Source organism: Aythya marila, assembly GCF_965140915.1.
Source record: "Aythya marila genome assembly, chromosome: 1".
NCBI classification, from domain to species: domain Eukaryota; kingdom Metazoa; phylum Chordata; class Aves; order Anseriformes; family Anatidae; genus Aythya; species Aythya marila.
In genome coordinates, this window is record NC_139042.1 from 129,827,676 (window position 1) to 129,844,224 (window position 16,549).

The 16,549-nt window shown below is 40.1% G+C and overlaps 1 protein-coding gene across 9 annotated transcripts in view; it reads left to right on the forward strand.

The window, feature by feature from the left end:
• SOX5 (SRY-box transcription factor 5) overlaps window positions 1–16,549 on the forward strand; it is a 292,593-nt gene that overhangs the window by 113,134 nt on the left and 162,910 nt on the right. The window lies entirely within an intron of this gene.

Consider the following 16,549-nt stretch of genomic DNA (forward strand, 5'->3'; position numbering starts at 1 on the left):
AGTTTTCTCAGCATTCAGCAGTGGGATCTTGTTCCTTTGTAACCACTATAGTTTTTTAATGCACATAGGTTACACGGTATTATTTTTGTCACGTCATCAAACTACATCACCTCAGAGAGAAGGGAATTGTTGATTATGCACAATCTTTTAAAGTTATGAAATAACATCGAGGTAATGGTTAAAAATTATATTCCTGTAGATCACAAAGAGATGGGCTTGGGGGCTAATCTCTTTGCCATTCTGATTTACTCTAGTTCAGAGAAAATAATACAGAGTGCCCGATTTAATGAAAGGCTGCAATTCAATCAAGAGGTTCTGCTGAGGTCATATAATATAAATGGTTACAGCACCTCTTGACTGAGTTACAGCCTTGATAATTCAGTACTTTGTTGTTATTTATGAGGGTAACTTTTCAAAGTAATCTGCATATCTCCCGCTAAAACCTGCTTTGAAAATTTTATACCATGATGTCATTGAAAAAGAATTTTTTTCTTTTGGTAAGAAAAGAAAGGAAGAAAAAAAAAAAAAAAGCGAAATGAGAGGGGAAAGGAATGCATTGTTTTAGAATAGAAAATTAATCACTTGGAAATGGACTGGTTATTGTGAAGCAAATGCAGAAAGAGTATTGAACTTGCGATACATGAGAAAAACTGCACAAACTCCTGCCGAGGCTTTTAATGGAAAATACACCACACCATCTCATTATAAACACAGCTTTGAGAGCAGAGTTGTAACTGTGGAGGAAAAGTGGCATTATAGAAATAAATATATACTTTTTATAATTATAGTTAATGTAGCTCAGCCTTAATTGAAGTATTGTATGGGGTAGCAGGAACATGTCGTGGTAGGGGACCCTGGAATGTGGGTGTTTTGGGTGTTTATATGAAAGATGCAGCATTGTGTCTTGGTGGTGAAGCTGGAATGGCTTAGTGGTCAGGCATCCAATGCACTGAGTCCATTGAAGCCTATCCCTATTGACATTGCAAAACCCACTCAACATGCACCTCATCTTCTTAATCCCCCAAATATTATCTATGTTTTACATTACAATGCAATATTGTATGCAAGGATAATGCACTGATGTCTCCCTTAGGTCAATGTTTCCAATTTGGTGAATTGTAGGTGTCTGACTGGAGGTCTACACCCTCTCTACAGAGGGTGTAGACGAATGAATGCTTTAGATGCCTCATGAATTTAATATAGCTAAGAGACTAGTGGGCTTAAAGGACTCTGTAGTAGCCCCACAGAGAACTACCCAAATGTGATTTAAATAGGATGGAGGAAACTTTTTATTCCTTTATTTTCTCCAAGTTAGATGTGTTCAAAGTGGTAATAGCTGCTTTTACATGTTTTAAACTTCCAAAATGTATCTGAAATATGTATATGGAAACAAGTGTTTCAATTAAGCTCAGATCAAGGCTTTGCAGAAGCCTAGACTTTGTGCAGAGCTCTCTAGCAATGCACACCTACAGTGCTCCTTTTTTTTTTCTCTCTAGTGAAAGGTAAATGGAAGAGGGAAGAGGGGAAAAAAGTATAACACACTGCCTACCTAGTAAACGACAAATCACAGCTGAGCTACACCTCTTCAACTCTGAAGTCTTGGAAAGCCAAATATTTCTTTTGTTCAAATTTTTAGAATTGAAATTCATTCACAGGATTCTCTGAGAACTGAAGAATTCCTGTTGCCAAATTTAGAAGCCATTAGCTTCCAACATTTGAACATTTAGAGGCGAAATTTCAGAAAGATCTGGAAAAGGTTTGATTTGGGGATTGTTGCATTACATTTCTCCATTTCACTTCTCTGCATGAGCTATAATGAGATCAAGTTGTTTTGTTGTTTGGTTTTTTTTTGTTTGTTTTTTTGTTTTTTTTCAAATAAGAATTTGTTTCCATGAAGAAATATTCTAGTTGATTGAGAAATAGGTTTTTATACCTTTCTGTGAAAAACAGTCATTTTAAATTTTCTTTAATCCCCTGGCCATATAATAAATAAAATCCTGGTTCTTCTATTATATATAAAGCAAAAGCTGATTGTGGCATTTTTGTCACTGTTACATTTTCCACTACTTACCCTCTCATCCTTGCAAGGATAGGCATAACATGTTCTATATTATGTCCTATAATGTGACCTTTACTTTTTTAGTTAGACTGCCTTTCTGTAGTCCTGATTCAGGTTGTGTTGAAATAACTGGAAAGATACTCTCTTTGATGCAATGAGAATTAGATGGGACCCTTTGGTTCCATCATCTGCTATAGCAGGGCTCAAAAAATACATGAGCAAATGGGAAAGTTTCCCAAAGACGTATGATGCTCTGTGAGGGACTTGGAAAGTTAGCCTCTATTTTATACCAAGGGTCTATTAAGGCACTTTCATTGCTTTAGCAAAGGAGCGGGAAGCTGCGTAAATCGGTGGTGTAGTGCTTAATGGTTGTGTTCACAGAACTGGGAGGCTCCAAGTTTAGTTTAGTGGTTAGAACATAGGCAAGAAGGAAAGCCAGCACAGAATAATTCTTCCTTTCTTTTCTGTTCTTCCCTGTAACCATTGTATTTTACGTGGCATTTGACCATGTCTATTTGTCATTCATGTGGCTTATTCCACCACCATCACCACCAACCCCAAGTACATTGGAAAATGCTGTTGAAGAGGGAAAGGGGGAGATGGGAGGGCATGATTGTGTGGTTTTTGCCAATTGCAACTCTTAAGACTTTGCTGAAAGCTGCAGTCATCAGTGTGGTTATGCGATACAGAAATTTATTCTATTGGCTTTCAAGGTATAGACGGCTTTCATTTATACCATAGCATCCCCCCAGGATTAAGTCATTTGTTGCTCTGGCATTCTCTTAAAGCCTGATCACAAAAGAGAACTTTCTGAACAATGGGCCTGTTATCCTATTCAGCCCTTTCTGATCTATTAAATTCCCTGTTACACCATTCTGCAATTCCTCCACACCCCACCTTCCCAGACCCCCTGTTCTCAAGCAATCTGGGAATTTGCCCTTGTCATTTGCCTCACTCCACAGGAGCCCCACATCCCTCTGTTTCCCCACCCCACTTTTGATACTGACTCTGTGTCCTTTTCTGTGCTTGGCATATTCACATATATTTGGTATGACTCTCTTTCATACCTGCAAGCCACAGAAACATTTAATATATGTTTGTGCAAAGACTTCACCATCCCTTTCAGAGAGAGATAGGTTTTAAAAGAAAATAGTTCATTTTTATCTCAAGGTTGAAAAAGAAAAGCAGAATTGTGTGTGGTTCTTTCGAAGCATCTCTTACTAGATATGAAATAAATTTGTTTGTAAACTGCATATTGTTGAGCACTGCGTCGGCAAGAGAGGTAGGTACCACATGTAAGAGGTCAACGTTAGCCACAACATTAAATCACAAAAGGTATGATTCTGTATAACAGTCTGATAATACTCTCATTCAGACAGTTCATTAACATATTTCAGACGGGTGAATGGTAAAATTGAGGTACAGTTGCTAAGCGTAAATTCTTTTTTTTTTTTTTTTCCACACAGAACACCAGTTCTGTGAAGTTACTTCATTGCAAGCATCAAAATTTAGCTGAATTTCTTAGGGACTTGGAGTTTGTTTGAATCAAAGCTCCAAGTTACCCCACAAAGAAAAAAGAAACGAGAAGGTAGATTCAGGAATCCCAGCAGTTGAGCTGCCCGGATCTATTCTTTGGTCCAATATGCTCTTCATTTACAGATTGTCTTTATTTGAAGGAGCTATCACTCCCAAAAAGCACAAACTTCTATTGTCAGGAGAATTGGTTTTAGGGCTTGCAAGATCACATTCCTAAGTATAAGTCCAGCTCCTCATAAAGATTTGTCTTACTAATTTTCACACCATGCATTATGGTTCCTGTGCCCCTGGCCTTTACTCGGTTATAGCCTAATTAATGCTTGTGATCATAGTCAGAAGGAAGTTGGTTTTTTGTTTGTTTGTTCTTGGATAGGTAGGTATGATCTTTCTGAGGTTTTTGAATAAGAGACCAGAGTTTTGGGAGAGAAAATGTAGGCGTTTGAAATGTAGCTTCATAAAGACCCATGTTAGCCTGGGTGATTTGATGCCTTCTATGCCAGTCAGAGCTTCTCAGAGTATGCTTTGATTCCTTCCTAGCTATGGAAAGCAGAAAGACAAGAGAATACAGATACAAACATCAGCAGTACCAGATTTCTGTATGTTAAAACAAAGTGCAGCTTTCACTTATTTAGAGCAGAAATCTGATGTCTGTCATCCTCACACCCCAGAAGCAAAGAGTGAATGTGATCCTGAACTGCCGATGTGGCAGTAAAGGTAGTCCCTTCAAAATGGTTCTTTCTTCTTCAGAACAACTTCTTCATCCTGCTTCAGTTCACTTTAAGCCTCCTCTTCAATGATCTTGTGGAACGATACTGGCGAATGCTCTGGAATTGCAGAATAAAATGGTTTTGTTTATGAGAAAGACGTTGTTTCAGTCATCCCAAGCACTACCTAGGGGCAGGTCTCAAACAGTTTGAGAAATACGTAAGGATGAGTGTACCTACACCTCTCATTATTTGAATGATTATTGGTTCCGAGGGCAACAAGGACAAAGTGAGAAAAGGCTAACTATAGGTGGAAGATGCAGTTTGCAACATGGAGATGAAAGGGCTATTTCTTGTTTTAAAGTAATTTCCCTTCACCAGTGGAAATGCTGACATTGTCTGTATTTCTGGGGCCTGTATTCTTTGTGCTAGGATTAATGTAGTGCCTCTTGATTGTTACCACTGTGTAAAGAGCTGCACAGTGAAAGGCCTTAATTCTTGGGAAGGTATTCTCTTCTTGCCCTGTATCCACCTTACTGGTCCATGGCAATTCATGAAAATGTACTGAATGTAGATATCCTTCTTGTGGAACTAGACAAAGGACGTTGTAGCATCCTGAGGTAGATGGAGGTAGTCTTAAGTTTTCTGAAATAGTCTGAAAATGTTCAGCTGCAGGGTATGCGTAAGATTCTTCCCTGATCAAAAAAGAATTAAGGTTTTTTCCCTTTAGAATGGTGGACATCATTTGAAGGCATAGTTTATGCTTGAATCTAAATCTTATTGTCTTTACTGACAGCAGAAGCTCATGTTACTGCTCTTTGCCTCTTCATTCTCATGTTTGCCTAGACTGCTGCAGTTAACTCTTGGATGGCTGGGCAGTGGGGGAAGGCAGAGTTTGTGACCATTTCCAGTAGTCTTAGCAAGTGGCCGTAGCATTGCACTGACTCTCCTGCTCCTTCAGTGCAATGTGTAATATAAGGGCATTTTGGTTTTTGACAAGGGAGTCCATTTTCTTAGTCTTGTTCTTTCCTTGTTCTCAGTATCTTTTTTTTTTTTTTTTTTTCCCTCTTTGACTTTTCTCTCTTTCTTTCTGACTTTCCTTTCCCCTTGTCTAGAGCTATTATGTTAGAGAGCTATGCATAATAGAGTTTCTCTGATTTCTCTTCACTTATTTGGGAATAACCTGTCAGAACCGTTACATGGTTGAATCACCCATGTATCTTGATGTTATTCCCTAACTCAGGAAGAAAAATGCTAGATCAAAAGGAAACCCAATGTATTTCCTCTCCCTATTTACAGTGAAAATAACAGAGTCCAAAAAATCCATGAATGGAGACAAGTGAGAACAAACAGAACAAGTTGTCGAGGCAGATGGAATACTGTACTTTGGTGGAGAAGCCTGTGTGCAAATCTTGGAAGATTATTTTAAGCAAGTCCAAAGATGACATTAGCTTTAATAATTTCTACTTAATTTGGCATAATGATTCCATGCAAGTCCATTTATATCACAACGAGCATGCTGATTTACAATGAAACTACCTGCACTTCAGAAGCTCTAGTTTACAGCGTACTTTTTTAAATTATTTTATTATTATTATTATTATTGTTTTATCTTTCTGGCATCTGGCAATCAATGATTGAGATTTTGTTTTCACATATGTTGTGCAAGAAGAGTTGAGGATGTGTAGTTGTTTAGCATCAGGCGTATGTGCTTTAATTCTCACTTCCAGTGGTAAAACAGTCTGTCATATTTTTTAAGAGAACAGAAATCTGAGCCTACTGTTTTCTTGGTTGTTTTTTGGGGTTATCCATTTCAGTTTTCTATTTTAATTTTTTTTTAATCCTTTCAATGGTTCTATTAAAATGCCAAATGAATATTTTATGGTTCTTTCAGTATTATCATTAGGTTCAAATTAAAATAGTCCGCATTTACTCTAGGAAGTACACAGCCAATCTGATGACTATAGCCTTTTCACTGCAGAATTATGTCAACTTATAATTTAAATAAATAGGTCCAGATGATAAGAAGTTGCATATGCTTTTACCTTGGTTTGATCAATAACATGTGACTCTAAACCTATCAGCTCTGTATGTCAATATTTTGATGTTTTTCAGCATTGTATTTTCAATTTTCAAGCATATTTGTGCTTCAGGTGACTTACTTGCTCTTTTACTGATTATGTTTGGACATGGAGTTGCCTGATTTGCCTTTATATTTCCTGTTTTTCTTGTACATAGGTAGTGCAAGGTTTGCATTTCGCAAAGATTATCTGTTACAGAAAGTTTACTAATGAGTCATGTCAGCTAGTAAGTATATGTTTATTCGTTATTAGGATGAGAAGACATTTTGGCATTTTTTTTTCTCCTAGTAACAAAAGGTCCAAGTGCTGTGTTTAAATGGGTCACTTTCGTTTAAGAGAAAATTAACTTTTCTTCTATATGCCATTGTTCTCTGAAGAGAATTATAATACGGTTGGTGAAATGCTAAGAACGGTGAAGAAAAAATGTGTTAACCTGAAAAGAGGGAATGTCTTATTTATTGCCTAGCCTTGTACTTATCCTACAAAAACAAATACTTGGGGTGTGGGGTGAGCTCTTCCTGAGTCCAATGTGTGCATCCCCTTACTCTCTCTGTCACTTCTTGCCGTTTAACTAATGGTCATATCTCGATTCACCCCTCCCCACCTCCACTCCGCTGACATCATAAATTATCCAGGTCTAAATGGACAACATTCATTAGCTGTGCACTTTACGGAAAGAGCTAGCTCAGGAGCTAAGCGCTCACCCATTTTTATTAAAAGTTAAAAAGCTCCTTGCTGTCACGGAAAAGGGAGGTTGGGGGAGGTACAACGGAGGACAGTGCCGCAGAGCTAATAAATAAAAATAATAACTATTACCATTGGTTGAGTGACCCAGGGAGAAGAGCACTACTGAGCCATTTGTTGTTCCCTTTCACTTGTCAACAGCAGTGGCTTAAAAGCCTTAGCCATTGTTCAGGGCCTAATAGCACCTGTTGGGAAGATAGGAAGACAGCTGTCAAAAAAAAAGGGGGGGAAAAAAACAACAGAAAAAAAGAGGTGGGGGGAGGAGGGTGGAAACCAGTGATTAGTTCACTAACATGTATGTCAGTGCAGCTGCAGGAGGACATTTCACGACTTAGGTTCAGAGGTGAGGCCTCCTCCGTCCCCTGCTCTCCAGCCTCTTTGCCCTGGAGCAGAAGACTTCCCCAGGGGCTGGCGGCAAGGCTCAGCACGAGCAGGAGCCAAAAGCCTCCAGGAAGGCCAGGCAACAGGGCCTGATCTGTGCATGCTGTTTGTACATGAGAGCAGTTACAGTAAACAACAACAAAAAAGCCCCAAACCAAGTCTCAACTGCAGAAGTTGTAGCTTTTTGATCAGATCACTCATTTCAGTTTTATTTTTCATAGAATATTGCGAGTTGGAAGGGACCCACAAGGATCATTTTTATTATTGCTCTCTTGTGTTGGCAAATAAAGCTCTTCTTTGTCAGAATAAAGGTGACATGTAAGAAAGACCCAGAAGTAATAAGCCCCAAATACCAACAGCTCCCTTTACAGTTGATAATCTAGGGGCCAAAGTTGCATATGTTTCGGTGGTAGGAAATAATGGCTGTGGCTGAAAGGCTATTTAGAAAATGGTCTCCTCAGCTTCATCACTTATAGCCCTTGCTTTTGTCATTTTGGGGGAAATAACAAGCACTTCAGGCTGCATTTTTTTCCACTTTTAAAAAGTCACTTTGAGATTTTCAGGTAAAAAATGCTATAGTAACTGTGCAGCAGTGTGACACTGTTGCTGTTGAATTTCATTCAGTATTTGCAGTGGAGTGGTTGAACTTCAGAAGGATTTCCTGGAAATTCTAGCCAAGCACTGTAGTTCTCAATTTACGTTTTATGATTATTTAGATGATACGCTTTTTGACTACCTTGAGGTTTTGTGTTAGTGTTGGGAGGGTTGAGAGTTTTATGTGAAGAGAAGAGAAGAGATTTCTGTCAAAGGATAAACTAGAACATCTTTAATGATAACTGTAAATACCTGTAAAAAGTTGATGTATAGTCATCTCAGTGAACACTTTTTTTTAAGCTTTCTTGTTCATTTGGAATGTGTGGAAGATGTAAAAATATAGCAGACAAAAACCACTGCCCTCTGTTAATACTAACAATATATTATGGCTCTTTAATTAGAAACTGACTCTGTTGGTAGTCTAATACAAAAATATATTTCAGGGGAATATGAATTTCAATGGAGTATCTCTGTCTAAGTGAGACAGAAAAATAAAACTAACATGAAAGTTAATGGCATTTAATTCCAGATGTCTCTTTTTTTATGTTGTTACTCTTGAAATAGTTTCTGGAAATATTAAAACATCTTTGTGGTTTCAGAATTTCAGTGAAGTTCAGGCTTGGTATAGTGCCTCCTTCTGTCAACTGACACAGGTTTTTTGCTGGGTGGACCACTCCTGCAAAAATCAATTCCGTCTTTCATTTAGAGATGCCTGGAATTAAAGAAGTGCTAGAAAGTTTAAAGACACATATTAAGGCAAAATTATCTTTTTTCACCCATAGGAGAATATTTTTATTTTATTTTACTGTTGCCCTTCTTTTCCTAAGGATTCCCACTGGTGTAATTGTAACATCAATGAAAAAGGAAAATGTTGCTGTTCAGATGTTTGAATGTGAGTTACTCTGATTTATTTATTTATTTATTTTTGTATGTTAGGAAAGTGTGTGGGGGGGCTTTTATTTATTTATTTGTAAGTTTGGTAATGTTAAATAACTTGCTTCCTACTTGTCTGTTAATTTAATTAGGGGTGAAGAAGATGGTGGTAGCGGGGAGCTGGGATCATTCTAAAGATCATGTATGCTGCAGAGGATGTTCCAAGCAAAAGTTCTGCCAGTGAAATGCCGCAGTTGGCAGGATGTGTTCACGATCAGCTCTTTCGGCCACCTCACTGGCCTGGATCTCCAAAGACAGTCAGGAGCCTAATTCCTTTCCAGAATGAGATTTATGCTCCTGAATGCCTTTGGGAATCCAAAGCACTGAGTCCCAACAAATCTCGTCGACAAAAGAGACATTGTGCTGTGCATAGTATCTAGTACCATTTGCAGCGCCTCGATGGGCCCTGCTCTGGGGGATGCAGTTGCTCTGCTGCAGGACTAGGAAGGCAGAGGCTGAATGAATTCTCTACTGTGAGGACTGGAGATATCCTACTATTGTCTTTGCAAGGACAAGGATTTTGGTAGAGGGTGACAGCATACTGACTACAAACTACTCTGTTTCAGTGTTTATGCAGAATAATTAAGCTGTGGTGGTTTTATGAGTATCCCGTAATGCAGACACATCTCCATTCAAACCTGAAATGATCATCAGCAGCTCCAGGCTTGGTGTGGAAGGCGAAGTTCTTGGAGGTGTGTGTGAAGCACACCACTGCCCAGCAGTGCAGGCACACAAATACAAATGCCACTCCAACAATAATGGCACAGGTGGCTGTTATCATACAGCAGCTTGCAAACGCAGATTATCATTGTGGAGGGGGTAATGAAGGTACACTTGGTAGCCTTGAGAGGATCTGTTGACACTAAGGTGTATGCAAGGCGATGAGGTACGTACTCTAGAAGTTAGTGTGCCTGGAAGTAGCAGGGACTGAATGAGCTGGGATTCCTTGTTGTTTTGAGTTGATAGTGGAGATGCATGCTTGTTCCCTGACTCAACAGCCTGTTAATGAAAGAAGTGTTTTTGTCAGGTATGCAGCCCCAGAAGGGCTTAGTGTGTCATTGACATAACCATTGTCACCCCAAAGGAGTCTATAGCAACTTGATTTTTAGAATTACTTGAATTTTTCACATTCTAAAAGCAAACTCTGTCACAAAGCTTTCTACCAATAAGGAGGATGGAAGCTGAGAAAATCTTAACTACTGCCTAAGTAGCTCCAGAATGAATGTAGACTCTGATGCTAGGAGACTGAAGGGCTGGTAGTTGATATTACATGACAAACTTGGTTTCTTTGTGTTTTATGTCATATCTAGAGCATGGCACTGCTCCCAAAGTGAATGAGTGAGGTGACCATTTGTTGAAATGAGACAGCCTGAAAAGCACACAGTTAACAATACAACTGCCAGTGCATTCAGGTGATGGAAACTATAAAAATTTCAGACAATAGCCTGACTGTTCCTGAGGTTGTAGTTGAACGAGATGCTGGTTTTGGCCACAAATCTAGCTTAAGAAGTCCCTGTGCCCTCCCCCTGTCCTGCTTAGCCATGTGTTCCTTCCTTGTGCTGTGGTGTGTTGGCTCCTCGCTTACATGCAAAGGGATAATTCGTTCAACAACTGGTAGTATAGTGTATCTGAAGATTACTCTAACTCTTTCCTTCCAAACAAATGTACTTGTGTTTTTAGGTAACTTTCTGGTAGGACTGGCAGTATGTATCAGTGAGCAGTTGGAAAAAACAACTGCTTGTATATTTGTGGATAGAGTAAAATCATGCTTTTAGTGGCATTCACAGATTACTGATTTTGGTTTAAAATATTGAATAATTTATTTGTTGTGCTATGGAACCTTTTCTGGCAATGTCAATTACTTTTCTTTAGCATAAGAAGCAGTACCCTTGTGCCAAAAAATCACAATAAAAATGTCTTACCATTCATATAGTGTATACTTCATTAATGCAGCATGATGGATATTACAAAAGAGATCCAGCAACTTGAAAACAACTCTGGTATTATTAAGCATACAGGAAAACATTCAAGTATGTGCAACAAGAATACCGTGGTAACCTGATGTCATTGTGCTCTGCAGGTGACTGTGGTCACCTGTGGACGGAGAAGTTGATTTTGTCCTCTGAGATAAAATGCTATGGAACTAACGTGGCTGGGGTGGGACTTGAGACTCTGAGAGCAGGAAGGCTGGCTATCCTTGCCAGCAAAGGGAGCTTTTAGTAGGTTTGGAAGCCACCCATGGACATGTGTAGCCCAGCTGTTTTCTGCACAGTGGTTGTGATGGAGTGGTGTAGTAAGAGTCGTACTATGATGTGCTGGCCAAAGCACCGTAGCTTCATAATATCTCATCAAAAGTTGAATATTTCATTCAACTCTCTGAATTTGTGTCCACAGACCAAAAAGCATTTTGTGTGTATGAACAAAGAAACCAACAGCATATTTCTTTCTGTCTAGTCATTGAAGCTTCAGCTAGTATTTTATCTAGCAACACATTTTTTGCTTACTAGACCTGAGGTGAATTTTTGTTGTTGTTTTGGTTTGGTTTGTTGGTTTTGTGTTTTTTTGTTGTTGTTGTTGTTGTTGTTTCATTTTTACAGTCAGACTGTTTTCCTGTTGTGGCATCAAAGTCATACATTTGAACAATATTTACATTTATAGAGGTGTTTCCTATTGTATTCTCCAAAAGTTCAAAATGCTTTTAGATCAGTAAGAAATTGTGGTGCTTCCTGGAAGGCAAGAGAAAAATGTATGTTGTGTGGTTTTTGATTTCCAAATTTAAATAGATTCTGTGTTGTGCCTGCTCATGATTCATAGTGTCTTGCCTAGCTGCAAGTAGTTCCCTAAAAAGCATGATTCTGTTGATGGAGAACCATATGTGTATGCAGATGCTGTATGTCTATGTAACCTGCTGATACCAACTATTTCTTCACAATGATGTTTAATTTTCTTTGCTATGAATATTGTTTATTATTTTGTATAGGTAAGACCTTCATACTGAAAAGGGTGCATAAAAACAGGAATTTTGTGTCTGCATGTGCTTGTCTATTCTTTTAAAGGAAGAGTGGAAATCTGCCCTTAATCGTGTTTCCCGATTTAAAACAGAGTTTCATTGTGGTGCAGAACAAAATGCCAGAGGGATGGTGCATCGATAGGTGAGGGTTGTAGAAATGGTGGGTGGAACTGAGGCTGAGGCCAACAGGTGTAACATATTTATGACCATAGCAGAAGAAAAGGGTGAATAATGGATGGGAGGGTATTTGCCAGCTCTTTCATAATATAAAGGAAAGTGCTTGCCAGAAGTAAAGGGTATATCAGCCAATGCTAAAGTTTATTCATGATCATTTATGCCGACCAAATACTCCTTCCTCTAGGAATGACATGTGTTGGCAGGAAATGTCTGGTGGTCTGGCTGGGTATTGAGCAACTCCTGGCTTCTCTCCACCCTGCTGCAGATCATGTCATCATCTGTGTTGAGGCCAAACATCTTTCTTTTACTTTGTTCTAAGGAGTCTTTCTCTTTCATCGCAGGACAAGAACTGTTCACAGTAGTTATGGAGGAGGGAGCACTTGGGGCACCTCCTTGGGAGAGCAGCTGAGCTCAGACACCATTCAAGCAGGAGGCTCCAGTACTCGGAATGTTCCTCTAACTTGTGGTTGACTTATGTCAGCCTCCTTCCCTTCAGTAGTAGTTGTCTCTTCTTTATAATACCAGAGCTTTGCTGCCTTCTCTCCTCCTCAAATATGGTTCTTCTGGAAGTGCCTCATGTGAACAGCCCCCATCTTGTACTCTGTTACAGCATGATGAAATGACTTGCCTTTCTCTGGAAGCAGGCAGCTGTGTGAGACTGAAAGACTGGAGTTTTCCTTTTAGTAAATACTCAGCAAGAGCAGAAAGAGGCAATAGGGAAGGATTTGGCAGTGAAGACTATCCTTAGCTTTTATAAGTAGATTTCCAAGACTGACCCTGGAGGGTGGATTGAAGAGAACTACCAGAGGGGTTAGGCCTGAAGGGAAGGTAGCGCTGTGGGCCTGGTTTGGCAGGCAGGTTTGGGTACATGTGACTGAACTGATTAAGTCACTCCCAAAGGGGAGTTTCAATGCCTGAAAAAAATAATGCAACTTCTGGAAGTAGACTAAATTAAACACATGTCTACCAGACAGTGCTAAAAACAGTGACTCTTACTACAGCTTTGTAGCGCAGGCCACTTCCTGGAAACAAACTGTTCCTTCCTTAATGTGAAAACTTTGTCTTTTAAGCAAATAAGTGAATGAAGGCATGTGTAAAGGTCAAATATAGAAGGAGAAGGACAATGGTATGCTTGTTAACATCCAAAAAGTTAGATTAAAAAAGGACTGTATGCTAATTTACTCAGATGGTTTGCTTTTCAGTACTGTTGAAGCATTTCAGCATCTATATGCATGCCCAATATGTACAAACACACACGTGCACGTGTACGTGCAAATGGGAGCAGTTAATGGGGGACTACTCAGCTTCCCAGAAAAGGCCCAAGTGAGAATCACCAGCTTCTGGAATCAGACTTCAGGTTTCATGGGGCAGGGAGTCAGCCCCGAGAGCGCTTGGCATGGGCAGGAGCGGTGAGGCCATGCGCGGTCACAGTGATGTCCAGCTCTCTCTCCTCAGAGGGCTATTCTTCAGGGGTTCCTGCCACATGCAGCAGCGCAAGGAAGCACATGCAATTCACACAGGCAAGGGCAAAACAAGAGAAGCAAGATGAGCCATAAATATCTCCAGTAAAGAGCTAATGACTGATAAACGTGCTGAATAGAGACAGCACAAATCACTTCTGTGGATTCGTTTGTATCTGTATTAATCCAGTCAGTCTCCTCTTCGCCAGCATTTTCTTAATGACTCCTGTTATTCTTTCCATCTCAGTCTTTCTCTTTGGTGCCCTCTTTGGCGTAATCCTCTTTTATAATTACACTTACCACTTTACATAGTCTTTCTGGAACTAAAATATTTCCCAAACATTAATGAATTACTGCTCACAAACTACCCGCGAACAACTCTTTTTGTAGATTTATTCATACTGTGCTGTGGATAAACAGGGAACTGTTTTACTGCGTGCCATAGGACTCATGCTGCAAATAGGTAATGGAGGGTCTCCTTAGCTCAAGTGGGGATAGGGGGAGAAGTGGGGCTAATCCTGGGCTCCGCTCAAAGATGGAATTAGGAGGAGTTGAGAACAGTTGTGATACGCAGAATGGCAGAGCATGTCGTCTGTAGCTGTTTGGAATGCAAATACAGATTGTAATAATACATAGTTGTCCTGATGCATGTCCAAAATCCATACCACTGTAACTCAGATGTGGTGAAATCATTTTGTTAAATCCAAGAGGAAAACGAGTGCTAGAGAAGGGACTAGGAATAGCAACAGTTCTTGTGTGCAGACCACCTTTTCCAATTTCAAACTGCACAGTGAACGTGCAGGCCTTAAAAGTTTTATTGACTTTCTAATGAATCTTGAGGAGTGCTTCGCAAGCAAGGTACAGTGTTTCTTTTCTTAATTTGTGCGCATCATCTTCCCAAAGAAGCCTGAAAAAAGCTGAACAAAAGCTCGGTTTGTTTCTGTGTAATTTGTGAAAGCTGTACAGTCGTAACCTTTTAAGCAGTTATTTTTATTTAAGATGTATAAATTTCAATTTTTATTTATCTATTTATTTATTTATTTATTTTAACGGGGTTCATAAATGACATAGTAAATGTTTGTTTCCAAGATATGGTGCATAATGTATTTCACAAGCAGTTACTGAAATGTGATAGGTTGAGTGTGTGAATAGCATGTTTTATGCAAGTACAATATGTTAACACGGTGTATAGTAGAATTAAACAAGCTGTTATTTAATACAGCTCTTCAGCTCTGTGAAGCTAGAGAGGCGGGGAAGCTATTGTCTTTAAGAATTAAAGTTCTTTTCAAGTATTAGCAGGACAATTATTTGCTGGTTCTGTATCAACATTGTGCTGAAGTGAAAACCGCGGTTCAAACCAAGAGGGGCTCGAAACTAAGTTAATACATTAATTAAACACGATTACGCGTTTTTTTTTTTTTTTTTTTTTTCCGAAAGAAAAGGCAATCCGTCTAATATTTAGAAGTTAACGCGTAGCCCTTCAGCAGGGGCGACGCCGCCGAGGTGAGCGCGCCCTGTTCCAGGCGCGGGGCCGTTGCATTTCCAGGCAGCCCGCAGCCTCCCGCAGCTCGGAGCATCAGCTCGGAGCACCTCCTCGCCGCTGCCCGGCCCTCGCTCTTCGCCTCCTCGCCGCCGATTGCGGGGACGGCCCCGGCCGGGCCAGGCCCCGCCGGGCTCCGCGCACGTTTTGTCGAGCCGCTGGGGAACGGCTTTGTCACGGGCTTCGCTGACAACAGGCTGAAAAGTGCGAGGTGGTGCCCGCAGGGGGGGTTCCGTAGCCGCATTCCTGCCTTGTTTGACCCACAGAGCCGCGTCCAGAGGCACGGGCGCTCGCCCCAAGCGAGCCCGAGCGCGTAGGGCTGCGGGCGGTGGCGGCGGGTGCCGAGGGGAAGCCGGGGCTCCTCGCCGCCTCCCGCCACCGAGGCTTCGTGGAGGAGAAATTCGGGAAATAAAGCGGAAAAAAAAAAAAAAAAAAAAAGGCGAAGGGCCGCGGGCGCGGAGCGCAGAGGGGGGAGCTGGAAACCTCCCCTCGGGGTCTCGAAGCGCCTCTTCGGAAGAGCTCGGAGTTGGGGCTTCAAGAAAGTCGGCAGGATTAGCCAAACGAGATAATGAAGGCTCCTCGTAATGGTTTTTACTGTGGGGAAAATTAACCAGTTGCTAATAATTGTATGGTCTCTAGGCCAGACGGTCCCTTTGATAAGTTAACATGTACTCCCTTTATGCTCCTGGTAGGGGGTAAACAAATGCCTGAACAAATACAAATACACATAAACACGAATGTGGAGAATAGCAGTATATGTCTTAGATCCAGATAATAAGTGTGGGTATTGTTATTTAGATGGCGCATACTGGGACACTTATCTTTTAGTACACTCCATTTTCTAACTGAATGCAGTGCTAATCGTGGGATTGAAAGCTATTGTAATTGTGTACCCATATAAATGCTGACAAGAATATACAATTACATTGTTTGGAATTGAGTTTAATGTTCTCTGAATTTTATTAGCATTTATATTTACTTATGCATTAAAATTCTACACAAAAAGAGGTCAGAATACAAGAGTTATAGACATAAATATCAGACCTATCCACACCCTCGCTGCATTTCTGCTGAAAATACCGAACGAATATATTTTATTTTATTTTATTTTATTTTATTTTATTTTTAAAGGAAGTGATAGAATCTGAAATGAGCAAATAATGGGTTTCCATTCTAAGCAGTGCCTTTTCTCCCTCTGGATTTTGCAATCGTTTAAAGGTTTTTTCATACCCGACTTTTTATTATTATTTATAATGTGCGTGTTACTGGAAAATCTTTCCACAGTATGCTTACCACCACGCGATGTTTAAACACACATTATAAAGTGGAT